We start from the raw sequence: 15,651 nt of genomic DNA on the forward strand, positions 1-15,651 counted from the left end.
CCAGTCTGTGTAAGTATTTATATTTTTGGGGACAGGTCTGGGACTCATGTGCTAGCCAAATTATGATTCTGTGTTCGTCTTTGCCAGTGTTTTGGTCAGTGAGCTGTCAAGTGTCTAGTTCCACTGAATTCAGTTGGCACAGTGCTTGATTTTTCGACAAAAATTGATGTATTTAGACACTAGAATGATTTTTACCTCCAAAGCTGCCCATACTAATAGGGCCAAAATAGTCCAGGCAACTTCAACAGTGAGTTGCATTCAAATCCTTACATCTGAAATAGCAAATGGCAGCATTAGATGCAATATATACCCGAGGATCAAATTTACAGTTCCAAGAAGGCATTACTTAGAATTATGACAGACTAGTGGAGCTCCTGCCTCCTGTCTATAGGGAATGAATCCAGATTGTTACTGTCAGTTTGATGTTACACTGCAGCAAGTCGCCTTATGCATGGGTTTCTTTAGTGAGTGTATAAATAAATAATGTCAGAAGTAAACAGAGTCACATATATCTCCTTAAACATGTCATTTCCATCATTTGAAAAAGTTCTGGTTCTCCAAATATGGACATTTGTGAAGTAACACACATAACATGGAGATGATGTGTGTGTGGATGTTTGCAGAGGTAGAATCACCAAATACATTTAGTTTGGAGCTCAGTATCATGCTATAGTTTTCTGAAACTTAAGCTTAAAATGCTTGACTATTTCTGAGATTTGGCCCTGTTGGGAAGGATTGTAATTAGGCTTACATACCCATTAGGCTGTGCAATTTTGTACCATTCTTTTCATAACAAACATTATGTATTCAAGTTATATTCTGGATGACAGTTCAGTAAATATTGGAGTAATACCTTTGTTTCAGAATAACATCAGAATTAATTTTACAAAAATAAAATTTTATTTAATTTTAAATGTTACAGCAAAAACATAATTTTGACAAGTACATACTAATATCTATTCATTCACGACACTGTTGTTTCATTGCTTTTAATGCTATTACCTCATACAATATGTAAGATCAATATGTGAAAAAAGTGTAAAAGCATGTCATGTCCTTTAAAGACTGACAGCCCTACAGAATTTCCAGATTCTCGTGTTTTCCACTGAGTTGTTTGGGACTGTTTGTAAAAGAGCAGAAGGAAATTAGTCAAGAAACTTGACTTCTAAAATGTTGGAGCAAGAATACAGGCTCCATTTTCTAAAAAAAAAAAAAGGGGGGGGTTTTTAGACACTGCACCCTGAGAACAATGACATCTAATCTTATCCATATTGCTGGACCTTCTGAGCCACAGGGTTTTACTCAAGGTTGTTTCTATGCCCTAGAAAAGATGTCCTAGATTTATCAAGTCAGGTACCAGAGTTCAGCATGCTAACCATCCAAGCCCTTCTGCCTGTCTTCTTCCCTTAAGTCATCATGTTTATGTCAGACCTGAAAGCTGCCCACCTGCATACACCTATAGGTAGACAGTCAATACTTTAGATTCAAAGCAGGGAGTGTGAAATGCCAGTTTATTTCTCTACTCGTTGGTTTATCTGCTGCATCAAGGGTGTTTACAAAGTGCCTGACTACCTCCTGCAAAACCAAGGACATCCACCTTTGTCCTTACCTGGATGACTGCTGATGCAGGCCATTACAATAGAAGAGACACAGAGAGGTCTGCAGTTTACCATAGCCTGCTTTTAGAGTCTGGAACTGTCCCTGAAATTGCCTGTGTCAAATCTACTACCCTCTGGACAAGTCTAGTTCCTAGGAACTGTTCTGCACACTACAAAGCAGATGGCATCCCTTCCCTCAGAGGAGGTATTATTCCTGATATAACATTTCTTCTCCATAGCACAGAAAAATAAAATTACTGTCAGGGAGTTTCTAGGGACAATGGTGTACCTGGCATTTTTGATCCTAATGATTCCCTAGCAAGGCTTCACATGGGAAAACAACGATGGTACAAGCAAACCAGACTGTTCTGGCATGCCTTTCCCTGCAGAGTCCCATTCCTACTGCCTCGTCTCTAGAAAGAGCTCTTATGGTAATTACAAAGGTGAACCTCGATGAAGGGTCACATTCAAGCTAAGTCTGGACACTCGAACATTTAATTTAATTTTAATTTAATTTAATTTAATTTATAATTTTAATTTTACATTGGGATAGTTCGACTGGATGCATGTCCATTTTCAGCAGAGGCCCGGGGAGAAAAGCTCCAAGGGTAAGCAGATACAGCATTACATAATACCATCATTACATATAACAAACAGACTATTTGCAGAGATTACATAAATAAGCAAGTTAGTTCTACAGGTTACAGTTAATCCTGAGCACAAGTCAGGATTAAATTAAATTACACAGTAAACTGGTTAACATATTTATACATATTCTAGAGAGAGTTAGCCAGGCTTGATACACTGACATAGCCAGTTAAATGACAAATGTTTTTTGAGTCAAGTTTTAAATTGACCTAAGGTGGAAAGTAAGGTAATAGCTGGAAGAGAGTACCTCCAACTCTTCAGATGTAACCTGGAGGGACCACTCAGTGAAACTGAGGACTCACTGGTCATGGCACAAAACTCAGAGAAAAAAGTACATAATTATCAAAGAAATAATAGCAGTAATGCTTACCATAAAAGTCATCAAACAGACCTGACCGTGGACTCTGTATATCCTCACACTAACAAAATAGTGATGTAGCACATCAGTAAGTAGGCAGAGCCTATCCATACCACTTGTGAACAGTATGGAGACATTATACTTCATATAAGGATCAGGCATAACCCTCAAAGCATCTTATGTACTTTCTTAGGATAATATTCTAGAACAGTAGTTGAGCAGAACAAAAGCAGACCTGCACGAATAGCTGTCGAACAGGGTAAATTGATGGATTTTGTCCGCTTATGAGGTACACCAAAAGTAAAACTTGGGCGGCACAGTGGTGCAGCGGTTAACGTTGTCGCCTCACAGCAAGAGGTTCCCCGGTTCCATTCTCAGCTGGGGTGCCTTCTGTGTGGAGTTTGCATGTTCTCCCTGTGTTTGCGTGGGTTTCCTCCGGGTACTCCGGTTTCCTCCCACATTCCAAAGACATGCATCTGGAGCATTTCTCCCCAGGCCTCCGCTGAAAACAGGCTCTGTGGAACCTAGTCGGACATTCCCGGTCAACAAAATGTTAAATAAAAAATAAAAAATAAAAATAAAACTTTTTGTTTCCGGAAAACAAATGGCCCAGAAAATGTTGTACAAGGACACCAAACACTGGAGGACCTGCCAACAGATGCCTTCTTAATGATCTTGGCAGGTCTATTTCTGTGTCTTTCCTCCAGTCTCTCTTCTCCTCAGCATAGTACAGAACATAAAGGTGGACAGACCACAAATGCTATAGATCCTTTTTGGCTGAGACAGCCCCGGCTGCCCCCTTTATGGATGGAGTAAGGTAAGGATAGAGCTTGTTCCTCTGCCTCAGTGTATAGGTATCTTGACCCAAAACAGGGGGGCATGCATGCAGTGTAACTTGAAAGCTCTTAGGCTGTTACCTTGAATTATTTAGCTGTCATCTGCTTTAGGCATTTGTTTTCTGCAGATATGTTTTGTATCTTAATGGAGGATGGGAAACCAAATACAAGTAAATCATGCATGGCAAAATGGAAGATTCTCCCTCTGCTGTAAAGAGAGCTGACATGGATCCTAATCAGAACTGTGTGTCCCTGGTGCTCAGATGTCTGAAAGACCTTATAACGTTTCGCACAGGCACTGGTTTCTGCTGTGGATTTTGAGGAGTGCAGTGTCGTATGCCCTTGGTGTAGTCTTGCCATTTAAAGAGTAACAGAAAAAGAAGCTATGAGCCAGTCATTCTTTGTATATAGTTTTGCCCTCCTTACCCTTTGCAAAGACTATGGATAACTGGCATGTTTTCCTTTCTATTCTAGTGTGACCATGTGCCTGCAATCTCAGTCTGCCTACACTGAGATCTTCTTTATACTCTGCTGTTAGCAAAACAATTCCTTGAGCCAGTCTTACATCTGAGGCTTCCCGCAAAGGCAATCCCACCACTATGGGACATCAGCTATCACCTCTTGATCCACCAGCTGCTGTATCTCTCAGATAGTTGACATGGAAAGCTATATTTTTAGAAGCCTTTGCATCTGCCCAAAATATATCAGAACTGTAGGCCCTCATGTGCAAAGAACCCTTTCTCATCTTCCACAAGGACAGATCAACATGATGTACCATCCCAGTTTCATGACCTAAGTGGTGACAAAATTCTGTCTGAGTCAGGCCACTAACTCATTAATGTTCTGTTCTATGCACAGAACCAATGATAAAGGATCTTGAAAACCCAGGATGTGCATAGACAACTGAGATTTCACCATGAAAAGAATAAAACAGAAAAGAAGGTGGACCATTTATTCATAGAATTTGTAAATTATAGGAATACAGGCCTGTCTCCAAACAAACCATCTCTGAATGGCTAACTCACTGCATCTCTTATATTATTCTTTCCATGGTAAGGGCGTGCCAGGCTATGTGAGAGCCCACGCTACAAAAGGCACAGCAGCCACCACTGCAATTCTAATGGGGGGATGTGGAACAGCTCTAATGCCATCTTGGAAGCAGATACCTTGCCTTCTCCAAGTTATTATAGCTTTGAAATTAAATCTAGAGTCAGAGTAGGATTTGCTACAGCCATACTACAAGATCTTTTACAGGCCTTGTTCTTTCAGACCAAGCAGCCAGTGGAACATAAGTTTTGGGAGTCTTCACAAATGTTATCAATATCACAACAGTGAAGAGTATGGTAAACATAGAACAGCTGTGTTAGGAACTTGCCATAATTGTAAATGTTCACCAGTGTTCACTGTTATAATATTTCCCACCTTCTACCCCTCTGTTCTTTCCTGTATCCATCATGGGGTCAGTGGGTACCCATCCACCTATGTCATTACCTTCTCTTTCTTTTACCAATACAAGGTGCTCTTCCTTGTCAGGCTGACCCAGTATCTGGAGAGGGAGCTTGGGGAAGAGGTCCTTCTGATTTAGCTTTCATATGTTAGGGCCATTTGCTACCTGGGCAGCTCAGGCTGTAGTCTGTAACCAGAGCCTGAAGATGAAAGGAGCAAGAACAAAACATGGTGCGGATGGGCATCCCTTTTATACCACAGACATGCTGTTGTTCAGGTAGGAGGCATCTACCCAGTCAGGAGGGGATGGGTAAAAAAGTCAGGAAGTCAGGCTGGACACTGGGCCTTCTGCAGAAAATATCACAAGTGTTATCAAAACTACAGCAATGAACAAACTGTGACCTCTGTAATTATGGTAAGTTTCTAACACAATTGTATTTTTTGTGAGACTTGATTTTACTTCCTGAGGTTTAGAAACAGCTGTTTAAAATCTTGCTGGAGGAAACCAGGCCATACCATGGCAGATGTTTGTTGTTATTTTCAGAATTCTACTAGTGAACTCACCTCTGCTATCATACCTGTTTGTTAGAACTACTATTATAGGTTGTGTGCCACCTGTTACATTTCAGCCATAGGTCAACTTACCTGCAGAGCTTTGTTTGGTTTATTTCTAAAGCACAGTAGTGACTCTGTAACCACTATTGAGCTATCTGTTTAGACCAGCTGTTTTGTGGTGTTGACAAGGTTTTGGGTGTGGGCTGCTGAGTAACCTGTAATGGTCTCTAGTGTGTCTGGTTATCCAATCAGTGTTCCTTTCTTTGGACGTGGGTCTTGGCTGTAATAGAATTTCTAGCTAAAGATCTGATGCACTTTCTGTGGTAGTAAGTTGTACTTCATGGCTGTTAGTTTATTTTCATTTCCAAGCCTAGCACTTAAACTTTGGTTGCATATGCTTATCCCCTGTTTCTCTGGATCATCCTTGACTTGCAAACTACACTTTCTCGGCTGTAAATCAGGTTTTGTGTTTGTTACTTTTGCATGTCAAATTGCCAAGCTTCTTGCTTACTGGTGCAAAGAACTGTGCAGGCTGTCATTGTTCAAAAAGCCTATCATCACTCCCAAGGGCTTGTGGGAATTTTCTTTGAGCCACTCCCTCCACCTGCTTATTTATTATAAAGTAAACCAACCAAAAAAAGGACTGCTCTACACATTACATGTAAGAGGAATTTTACCACCTGCTGTAGGCTAGAGCATTCATTCTGAAGCTGAATCAGTTCTTTGTTTTCAGTGCACCCCCTACTTCTGCAGACAGAACTCTTAGGTTTTCAGGCAACAAGGACTTGCCTGGTCAGCATATTCCACATGGGATATATTTACTGTTTTAGTTGCTTGTTTCAAAATGGTCTGTGTCTGCAACATTTGCAGACTGCTACCTGGGACTCTGATCACATTTCTCTCCCCAGGCCTTGCAGTCAGTGCAGTAGTTTCATGTGCACGTGCATATTTTTACTATCTTGAGTTGCAGGGCCTTCTATCCGGAGGTTTTTATTATGGAATTTCTTTTGCAGGGGTCAGGTGCTTCTGGCACTTCTAAAAGCAATTATGTTAGTGATATAACTTGAGGGACACAGGTACTTATGATGAAGCATGTAATATAGTAAAACTTAATGTATGACACCAGCTCTGTCATAGAATCCTTGCTATCAAGTTTGCACCCCCTTGCCAAAAAAAAAAAAAAGAAAGAAAGAAAATAATCTATTCTTGCTTCATTCGTCTGTTATACCAGGCTCAAGACATCTTTTTTCTTGATTTCAGGGCTTGTCTCATTATAATGAGATTTGTGCTCCTTCTGACCCTAAGGATTATAAATTAGAAGGGAGCAAAGCCTTCCATGTTACCATAAGTAGTGTTGCCAGTCATTGACAGCAGAGTTGCCAGAAATCTAAATTACATGGCTGTAGTTTGATGTATGACGTTGCCATTAAGATTATATTTTACAGTAAGTATGCCTTCAAGCAGCAAGATCTCTGTTAATAGTCATAAAGGTGGTTTCAAGGCCTACAATAAAATACCTTAATGAAATTTGCAAAACCTTTACTGATTGTGGTGGGATTAAAACTATTTCTTAGGTTCTCTTTTCTTTTAACTGTGCAGTATAAGAAAAGTTCCAGATGGGTAAACAGTGATTCCTTCTTTACATTATAAAACATAATTTGAATATTTGAAAATATGCAATAAAGATAATGCTATGGTCTGGTTTACTGTTTCAGATGCTTACGTTTCAGTATGGCAGGGAGCAGGAATTTGCATCTTACATGTCTTTCATCAGTGGTCTGCATCACTGCATATTATTTCAGTTGCTTACTTTTTTCTATTTCATGTTCCTTTGAAGTCTGTAGTTCAATTTAACTGAACTGGGAAAATGTTTGGACATATGAGCTCTTTAAAGAGCATGTGACTTGTTAATATGTTTTTTCCCTTCCTTGATGACAGCTTTAGTGCATTTGATGTGTTAACTGCTGCATACAGGTATATGGTGAGCATACCTCTCAAATATTCAGATTTTCGCAGAATATCCAGATTTTTGCCTCAGATTTTTGCTGTTTTTCATAAAATTTGTGTTTTCAGGCAAATCACTGAAGATTGAAGTCACAAAATAATATCACACATTTGAGTTTCAGACTTCATATCCTTTAGAAAATGCATTCATAAATAGTAGGTTTTATATTATATTGCTATTTAACTGTTAGTGTAGAATTTTAGTAGTATTTGTATGGTTATATACACTTATATATTCCCACCAACATTCATAGATATTATTTATTTATCTATATATGCTTTTTAATACGTGAGGATTTTTGTGAATTTGTGATATATGTTGATTTATAAAATATAAAATATGAGAAATTATATATGTCTTATATTTACATGTAGTTTATATATGTAGTTCATATATGTGTTTTATATATGTTTTTTCTATATATGCTTTTTGAGGTGTTACATGAATGCAGTTTTAGCTTAAATATACCTGGGTATGTTTATCACTTTAAGAATGGGAAAAGGTGTGGTTCTGATTTGATTGGTACTAAATTATGCTTTCCTATATATAAATGGGTTGCCTTGAAATGCATTTTATTGAATGGTCTGAAGAAGTGGGAGTTATTCCCATGAAATCACTTACTGAATAAAGAACTTGGATTTTATGACCTAATACTGCTTTTCTTCTACATTGTTTATGATCCCTGAAGTTTTGTGGGTTGTATGCTGATATTTAAACTTCTCATTGTGGCTGATCATTTAGAGAATATTTTAAACTTTGGGAGTATGTATATTTATTTGGTGACACTGTGGCCACTCCTGAGAGCTTTGCCACATTGGTCAAACACTACAATTTGTATTAATATTAATTTCACTCAGTATAATTAAGAGCTTTAGACTAGCTGGCTTTGGAGTGTCTGATGGCAGTAACTAACTTATAGTCTGGGCAAAGGGTAGCAGAGAGAGTAAATCTGTGCCAGCCTTTCCCAGGTGTGTGTGTGTGTGTGTGTGTGTGTGTGTGTGTGTGTGTGTGTGTGTGTGTGTGTGTGTGTGTGCGTGTGTGCGTGTGTGCGTGTGTGTGTGTGTGTGTGTGTGTGTGTGTGTGTGTGTGTGTAAATCAAAAATCAAAGAGTTTATGTGCGTCAGCTACTTGGAGAGGACTTGCCTTGGACACTCATCTGAGGACTTAACTCTACAGCTGTACCAGTGGGGAGTCTTATTGGGGGCCTGGAGAGAGAGAGGGAAATTCATACCCCTAACTTAGTGTGTTCCCTGTGTGCTCTTAAGTGAAACTGTGCTTGATGCAGAGAGTTGCATCTAGAAAAACTGTCCGCATCTATCTTTGTTCCAAGTGAACGTCTCTCACTGCTGTCAGTGGTGAAGATTTAGGCTCCTTGATTAGTGGCCCAGAGGGGGGGATGTCACAGAAGCATTTGATATCCAGTAAATGTGTACGACACACACTAAATAACAAGAAAATGAAATCATTTTCTGAGCTGCATCATTTAGGCTTCCCATATATTAACATCCATGTTTATATTTGCCTTTTGTTGATTATGTTTCAAGTTGTAAGCCTAGCTAATATTTTATGAAAATGGTAGCTATAATCTATTTGGAAATGTTAAATAAAAGTGGCAAGGGTATTTTGAAGAACTTTTCCAAGACCCATGTTGTAAAGTTACTTCATAGTGTTTACTTGTTTCAAATAACTCTGTTGATAGTTTTAGTAAAATCTAAATATTTTTTTGTTCTTTACTCATGCTGGAATGATCCTGTTTAGTCTGAGATGCAAAAGGTTTGCTTTTATTTCCTCTTTTTTCATGCACTTTACATAATTTTGTAGGTTTTCACTGAACAGAGTTTTCAAACAGTACGTTGGAATGTCTTTGGCAGCTTAGAAAACTAGTTGTTTTTATTACCTCTACTTTTGAAGTATGTGTGGTATCTCCAGCATGGTCAATATTAGTGTTTACTTTTAGCAGTCATAGAGCTAACTGAATGCATTTGGTTTGGAAACTGAAGACTGTTAAATTATACAATGCCTGTAGACGAAGCAGAATGTAATATCTTATTTTAGACAGTAACTTGTCAAATTATATGATCTGACTGTTCTTATACTTGCAGAGTTGCCTTTTACAAAAGCAAAGCTGTGCTGCTTTATTCCTCTTACAAGCTATTGTACGTAAAGCGGTGCAGATGTCTTGATATTACACCCTGAAGTTAGTTTAGGCTGAACTTCAAAGTATTCTTCAGAGTTCACCTGGTTTAAACCACAATACTTCATCTGGGGCTTATAGTAAGAAATCTGGCACGTCTCCCAAAAATTGTAGTTTTACTGCATTTCACTGAAATGCTCACTTTTTTACCCCATATATACATAGCTGAGCAAAATGATAAAAAAATAATCTTGAAAGTGGTGATAAGTATCTTTCAAGTGCCACAGGCACCTTCACTACCACACGTGGAATTTTGGGGACACAAAAGTGTCCCAAGCTTCACAAATTTTTTTAAATTAAAAAATGCATACAAAATTACCTGCTCATAAGGGTGGGGGCCCTTCCTTCTCCAGACTTGTGGCCACAATGTATATCCATCATGTATATTCTGCCCCTGTGGGCTCCTCCTCCTCTTCCAGCTAGCCAACCATCCAGCCATGAAGTTTCAGATTGGTCTAACTGTTGGAGAAACTAGAACATCTCTTAAATGTTCTGCTAGTGGTTGCTTTTTGCTACACCAGCAATTAGACACCCTCTGCTTACCACACTTCTCTAGCCTGACTGTTCTTCCTAACAATGCTTTCAGCATGTGTCAGGCCTTAGTGGCTGTTTCATATGCCCAGAATGAATGAACTTGAACATACTATTTCAGCAGTAGAAGTGAATTCCTGGAATGGTTTATGAATCAGCTCTGTGTGACATTTTTTTTCATGTAGCCACCCATGCCTGGACTTTAAAAACTCTTAACATTTTAGTAAAATTTCTTTCTGCAAAATGGCAAACCCAGGGAACTAAGACTTCAGAAATACAAAACAGCACCCTTTTGTCCCCATCTTTTAAACCATAATATTTGAGGAGCAGACGTCATTCTCCAAAAACTTTAATCATCCCATTAGTGCTTTGTTTTCTTGCATAATCTAATTTTTATATCCACTGGTATTTTATCACCTGCCTTCCACCTTTTTGACTTTATACAATCTTTCTTCCTTCTTCTCTAATTTAGATAGTGCTGTATCCACTTGCCTAAGACTTGTTAGTGTAACTACCACAAAGTCTGCTATCAAGATTTTTCTTGAGTAGCGGCAGGCGGCTTTCAGTGTTTCCCATTACCTTGTCATATAATGTGTTTAAAATCTTCCATTCATAATGCTTTCTGCTTTTTAACCTCTGGACTACGGTTTCCTTTCAGTTTGTCCCAGCAGAGAAAGTTTCTATATGTTTTTCAGTTAATGGCACCATACTCTTTTCAATTTTTTTAGAATCTTGTCAGTCATTTACTTCAGAGCCTTGCACTAGAGCGCGTGGCTTGCAGTGACTTGGATTTCTTTAGGTGGAGCATGTCCATCAATTCTGAGTTGGACATGGCTTTGTAAGTCAGGCAGAAATCACCTCTGAGTAAGCGATATGCCACTGAGTACAGCCACACTTTTTTCAGTCGGGCTGCATAGGACATGTGTTTGAGACCAGTAATCCTCTTGGAGAGGTACTTTTGTGGTCTTTCCAGCTGTTGGAAGTGTCTTGTGAGGTACATCCCAAATGGGGCATTGTACTCTATGATGGGTCTAATGACTGATGAGTAGAGGGGCACTGTAACCTCTTTATTTCTAGATGCAAACCCTTTAGTAATTAGATGGGCCACATAGAAGGATTTCCTAACTACTATGATTGTCAAAGCAGAGATTACTATGTACCTCGGTCCCCAGATCTCTTATTACCTCTTCTGTATTAAGGGGGCTGCCACCCCTATGTGGTAATTTGTAGGTGTTTTGTTTTTCCCAAACAGGATGACTATGCATTTTTTGGCATTTAGCTTGAGGCCATGACTTTGACACCAGGTGTCCGTCTCAGTAAGGCCCTTTTGGAGGATGTCCGTGTCAGCCGGAGAGTCAGTTATGGCTCCCAGATTGCAGTCATCAGAGAACTTGATTAGCCATAGTCCTCTTGTGTTTGCCTGTACTTCTGAGAAGTATATGCCAAACAGTAGGGGTCCTAGGACCGAGCCTTGCAGGACACCACTTGTGACTGGTTTAGAGTCGGTCCTGGAGCCTGCTATTCTTACCGTGTGAGTTTCTGTCTGTAATCCAGTTGGCAACCCATCTAGTGATGTAGGGGTTTATGTTCAGGCTGGTGAATTCTTCTGTAATACCCGAGTGGAGAATGGTGTAGAAAGCCTTGGCAAGGTCAAGGTAGGCTGTCTGAACCACCTTTCCCTCGTCTATGGCCTTGGTGACTGTCTCGAAGAAGTCATCCAGGTTTAGTAGGCATGACCTGCCCTTAACAAAGCCGAACTGGGTCGGGTCAAGTGCTTGGAGGTTCCCAATGTCTTTGTCAATGAGTTCCATGATGACGCACTCCATAGCCTTGCAGACCAGGCTAGTCAGGCTTATTGGGCGATAGTTACCAAGGTCAGTTGTGGCCTCTTCTTTGTGGAGAGGAGTAACCGTTGCTGTGTGCCATTCCATGGGCACATAGCCTGTGGAGAGGCTGAGGTTGAACAGCGTGTTTAGGTGGGGGGGGTTAGTTCGTTCTGTAGTTCATGCAAAACGCAGCCTGGGACATCATCTGGTCCCATTGACGCTATGTTTTTGGCTTTTGAAGGGGCTGTTTTCACCTGTGCGTCTGTGATTTTTGGGGCACTACACTTTTCCGGTATTGTTGTGGGCCCTTTTGGAGGTGAGAGGGGGTGAAGTTTGCACTGAATCTGTCTGCCTGGATGTTGGCAATATCAGTAGGTTCAGTATATTTTGTGCTATTTTGCACTAGTTCAGTGCATATCTGTGAGTTGCCACTTAGATTCTTAACATAGCTAAAGAAGGCTTTGTGGTTATCTTTTGAATCCTTGGCTATTTTTCTTCGGGTTAGCCTTGGATGATTTCATGAGGGACCTCAGTTTCTTACTGATACTGATCAGGGATGTCTTTCCTTCTTGGGATTTGCTTTTTTTTCTGAATTAGTTTGCTCCTTCTATTGTATAGCCTGTTTATTGCAGGGGTCCACCAGGGAATTGATACTGTTCTGCTGTAGGAGTTCTACATGGCCTACCTCATGCTTTCTAGCATTATTCTCCCCTTTGTGAATTTGTTCACCATCTCTGCCATACCCTTTTTCATAACTTGCTATACTGATGTATAAAAATATACTGGATACCTGTCTGGCCCTGTTGACTTTCCTTCTTTCATGCTGCTTATTGCCTCCCTAACTTTAGTCATTGCTATCTGTTTGTTTCTTATTTCTTTTTCCTCTTCTTCTGTCTTCTACTTTCAGCCAAATCTGTGATCCTTTACTTCCTCTCTTTCAGCCATGTACTTCTGCAAAGAAGTTTGTTATTTGCCTTTTTGTCTCTTCTTTTTAATCTACCCATTCCCTGTCTTGCTTTCTAAGGCTTGGTTGTTGTATCTTTTTTTTTTCTTTCATTAATATTTAGCCTAGCTTCCAATTCACCTTCTTTCCTTCACTCCAGCAGAACTCTTTTCTGCACATTACTTTTCCATAATTGTCACCTGTATGTTTCCCTTTTTCATATTAACTAGTCCTTTATTTTTCATTTAAGGCAACTATCTTTCTTGTATTATATATATGTTTCTCCACTTCTTTCAACTCCTCATTTAACCTGTCTTTTTAGATTTTGCTGTCTCCTGTAGTGCCTCCTTACTTTTTGCATTAACTACTTAACAGTTATCCTTATTCCAGCCAATCAGATGTCTTCAGCCTCTTCCTTGTCTGTCTGGTTTTCCAGTACGATTTGCTGTACTCCTTTCCTGAAGTCCTCCATCCTTCTTTCTCTCTTCCACTTTACTTCATCCCATTCCAAGGATCCTTTGCAGCACTCTGATATCGTTGTGTTCCAAGATGTTCCTGGCTCCTGACTTTTTTTAAACCCTCCATCCAAATTATTTTCTTTTGAGGAGCAGATAGTCTGTTTAATTACCTTAATCTCTTTCACCCCTTAAGAATGTGAATTGTTTTCTGTTTTCTTAAGCTCCCTTCTTGTATCTACCCACATTTTCCTTTCCATTTATGTTTAGTTCTTCCTCTATTATTTCTTTCTGTGGTCCACACCTCAGGTGCTTCCTTGTCATTCAAAAACTTTTTGGAGGAATCTCTTTTAAGACTTGGACCATATAATTACTTATTTTCCACTTGACCTGTCACTCAGTCCTGTCCATATTATCAGCTTTTCCACTTCACTTTTCTTTCTCCTATGTCTTTGGACCTGTAGGTAATTCTGAAAAGATGATTGCAGCCTCCTTTCACCCTTCCATCCAAGTGACACATGTCATGCCTTAATCCAAGCTGCACAAGGTTGTACTGTCTCCAGCAGTTAATAGTACACCCTGCAGGTAGAGGCAAACCTCTGCTATCAACCCACTGTCAATAAGCATCATTCCTCCACAATATCATATTAATCACAACATACCACTGCACCCATAAAGTACGCTAAGGTTGTAAAGAAAAAAACATTACCAAAGACTCCTAGAGCATACTCTAAAATAGCCCAGAGTCCAGAACACAAGACAGTGACTACTCCTTCTCCAGTCACACTTACTATAGATCCACACAGCTAACCCAAGAGTTACTAGGAAAGCAGACCTAACCCCATAAGGTCCATTAAGTCTGCTTCTGCACAAGGAAATGCTTGTGTGCCTTCCATAGCTGAAAAGGTTCAGGGCTTGAAAAAGTGTACAGCATGTGGCCATAAGATTCTGCTGCATGACTTGCACTCCGTTTGTGTCTACAGCCTGGGAGCAGCTAGTCTAGAAGTTGAATATGAGGTTTGTTGCTTCTTTAATACCTGGGCAGTACAGGAACATAGGGACAAATTAGTAGTAAAAGTTCTTATACTTTCCCAGCTGGGTATATCTACCCAATCTTCAGTTGCTTCTGTAATGTGTGTAAACTTGTTGAGACATTGTACACAGCAGGCTAATTTTCTTATCCAGAAATAGTGGAATGGAAGGATTTCAGTACCAACACTACTCTTTAGAGTCACGGAAGATGTGGCCATCATCACGCCATAAAGTTCCACAGATTTATTAAGGTATGTGCATTTAAGCTGCTACACTTCTTATGATGTCTTCTCAGCTGTGATCCATCAAGTAGGAAAATTCTGAATCAGGGCTTACATGAGGGGCCATCCTAATCTACATATGACTTATCCAGCTCTCCAGTGGCAGTGTATAGCTGATAAGGGCAGAATATATTACTTTCACAGAATGAATCAGCCAGAATATGATGAGGAAGTAAACAGCCAGTGGCCACAAAGATTCTGCCACATGATCTGCACTGCCTTTGTGTCTACTGCCTGGGAACAACTCATACAGAGGTTAAATACAAGACTTGATCTTCTTTCTCCTGGGTGGTACTGCCTGCTGTTGCACCTATAGACCTGGTAGCTGAGCAGGCTTGTAAAGATCCTGATATTGTGGCACCAGAACACTGGAGCAAGGGTCCACTAGTAGGTTCCATGGTTGTGGCAACAGTCACTAAGAATGGACTCTCTGAAGAGAGTATGGCTGTCCATCTTCCTAACAGGGAATCAAGAGCGTTGGACAGATTTGGGAAATGGAAGTTTGTGTCACAGACATCCAGATTGTTGAATTACCTGGCCTGCATGGCATATTTCTATTAGAGCTTGACTAAGGAGCTCATTAAGTCCTTCTCAGGTAACATACTGATTGGACATCCAGAAAACAGTGGACTCTCAGTTGTCTACCGTACAGTCAATGTCCAATATAACCATACATCTGCTTTCTAATGCAGCTAATGGCATGATGAGTGCAACAGGAACCAATATAGCCATCTGTTGGCAAGCCTGGATGCAGTTGTGCGACTTTTTGGAAGGCTTCAAAATGTCCTTCCTTAATGCCCCTTTTGATGATTCCACATGCTTTGGATCAAAGATTAAGGAAACTCACCAGGAGCGAGCTTTTTGCTTTTGGAATCTGCTTCACCATTTGTCAGAGAACTAGGATTCAGAGGGGTGGTAAGAAGATGTGGTTCAGAAAATCTCA

The 15,651-nt window shown here is 40.0% G+C and overlaps 1 protein-coding gene across 10 annotated transcripts in view; it reads left to right on the forward strand.

Annotated features, from left to right (window-relative positions):
• The window catches only part of TCF4 (transcription factor 4), a 2,211,973-nt gene that overhangs the window by 659,195 nt on the left and 1,537,127 nt on the right, over positions 1–15,651 (forward strand). The window lies entirely within an intron of this gene.

The sequence above is a fragment of the Protopterus annectens genome, chromosome 1.part1 (assembly GCF_019279795.1).
Source record: "Protopterus annectens isolate FY-2018-M chromosome 1.part1, PAN1.0, whole genome shotgun sequence".
In the NCBI taxonomy this organism is placed as follows: domain Eukaryota; kingdom Metazoa; phylum Chordata; order Ceratodontiformes; family Protopteridae; genus Protopterus; species Protopterus annectens.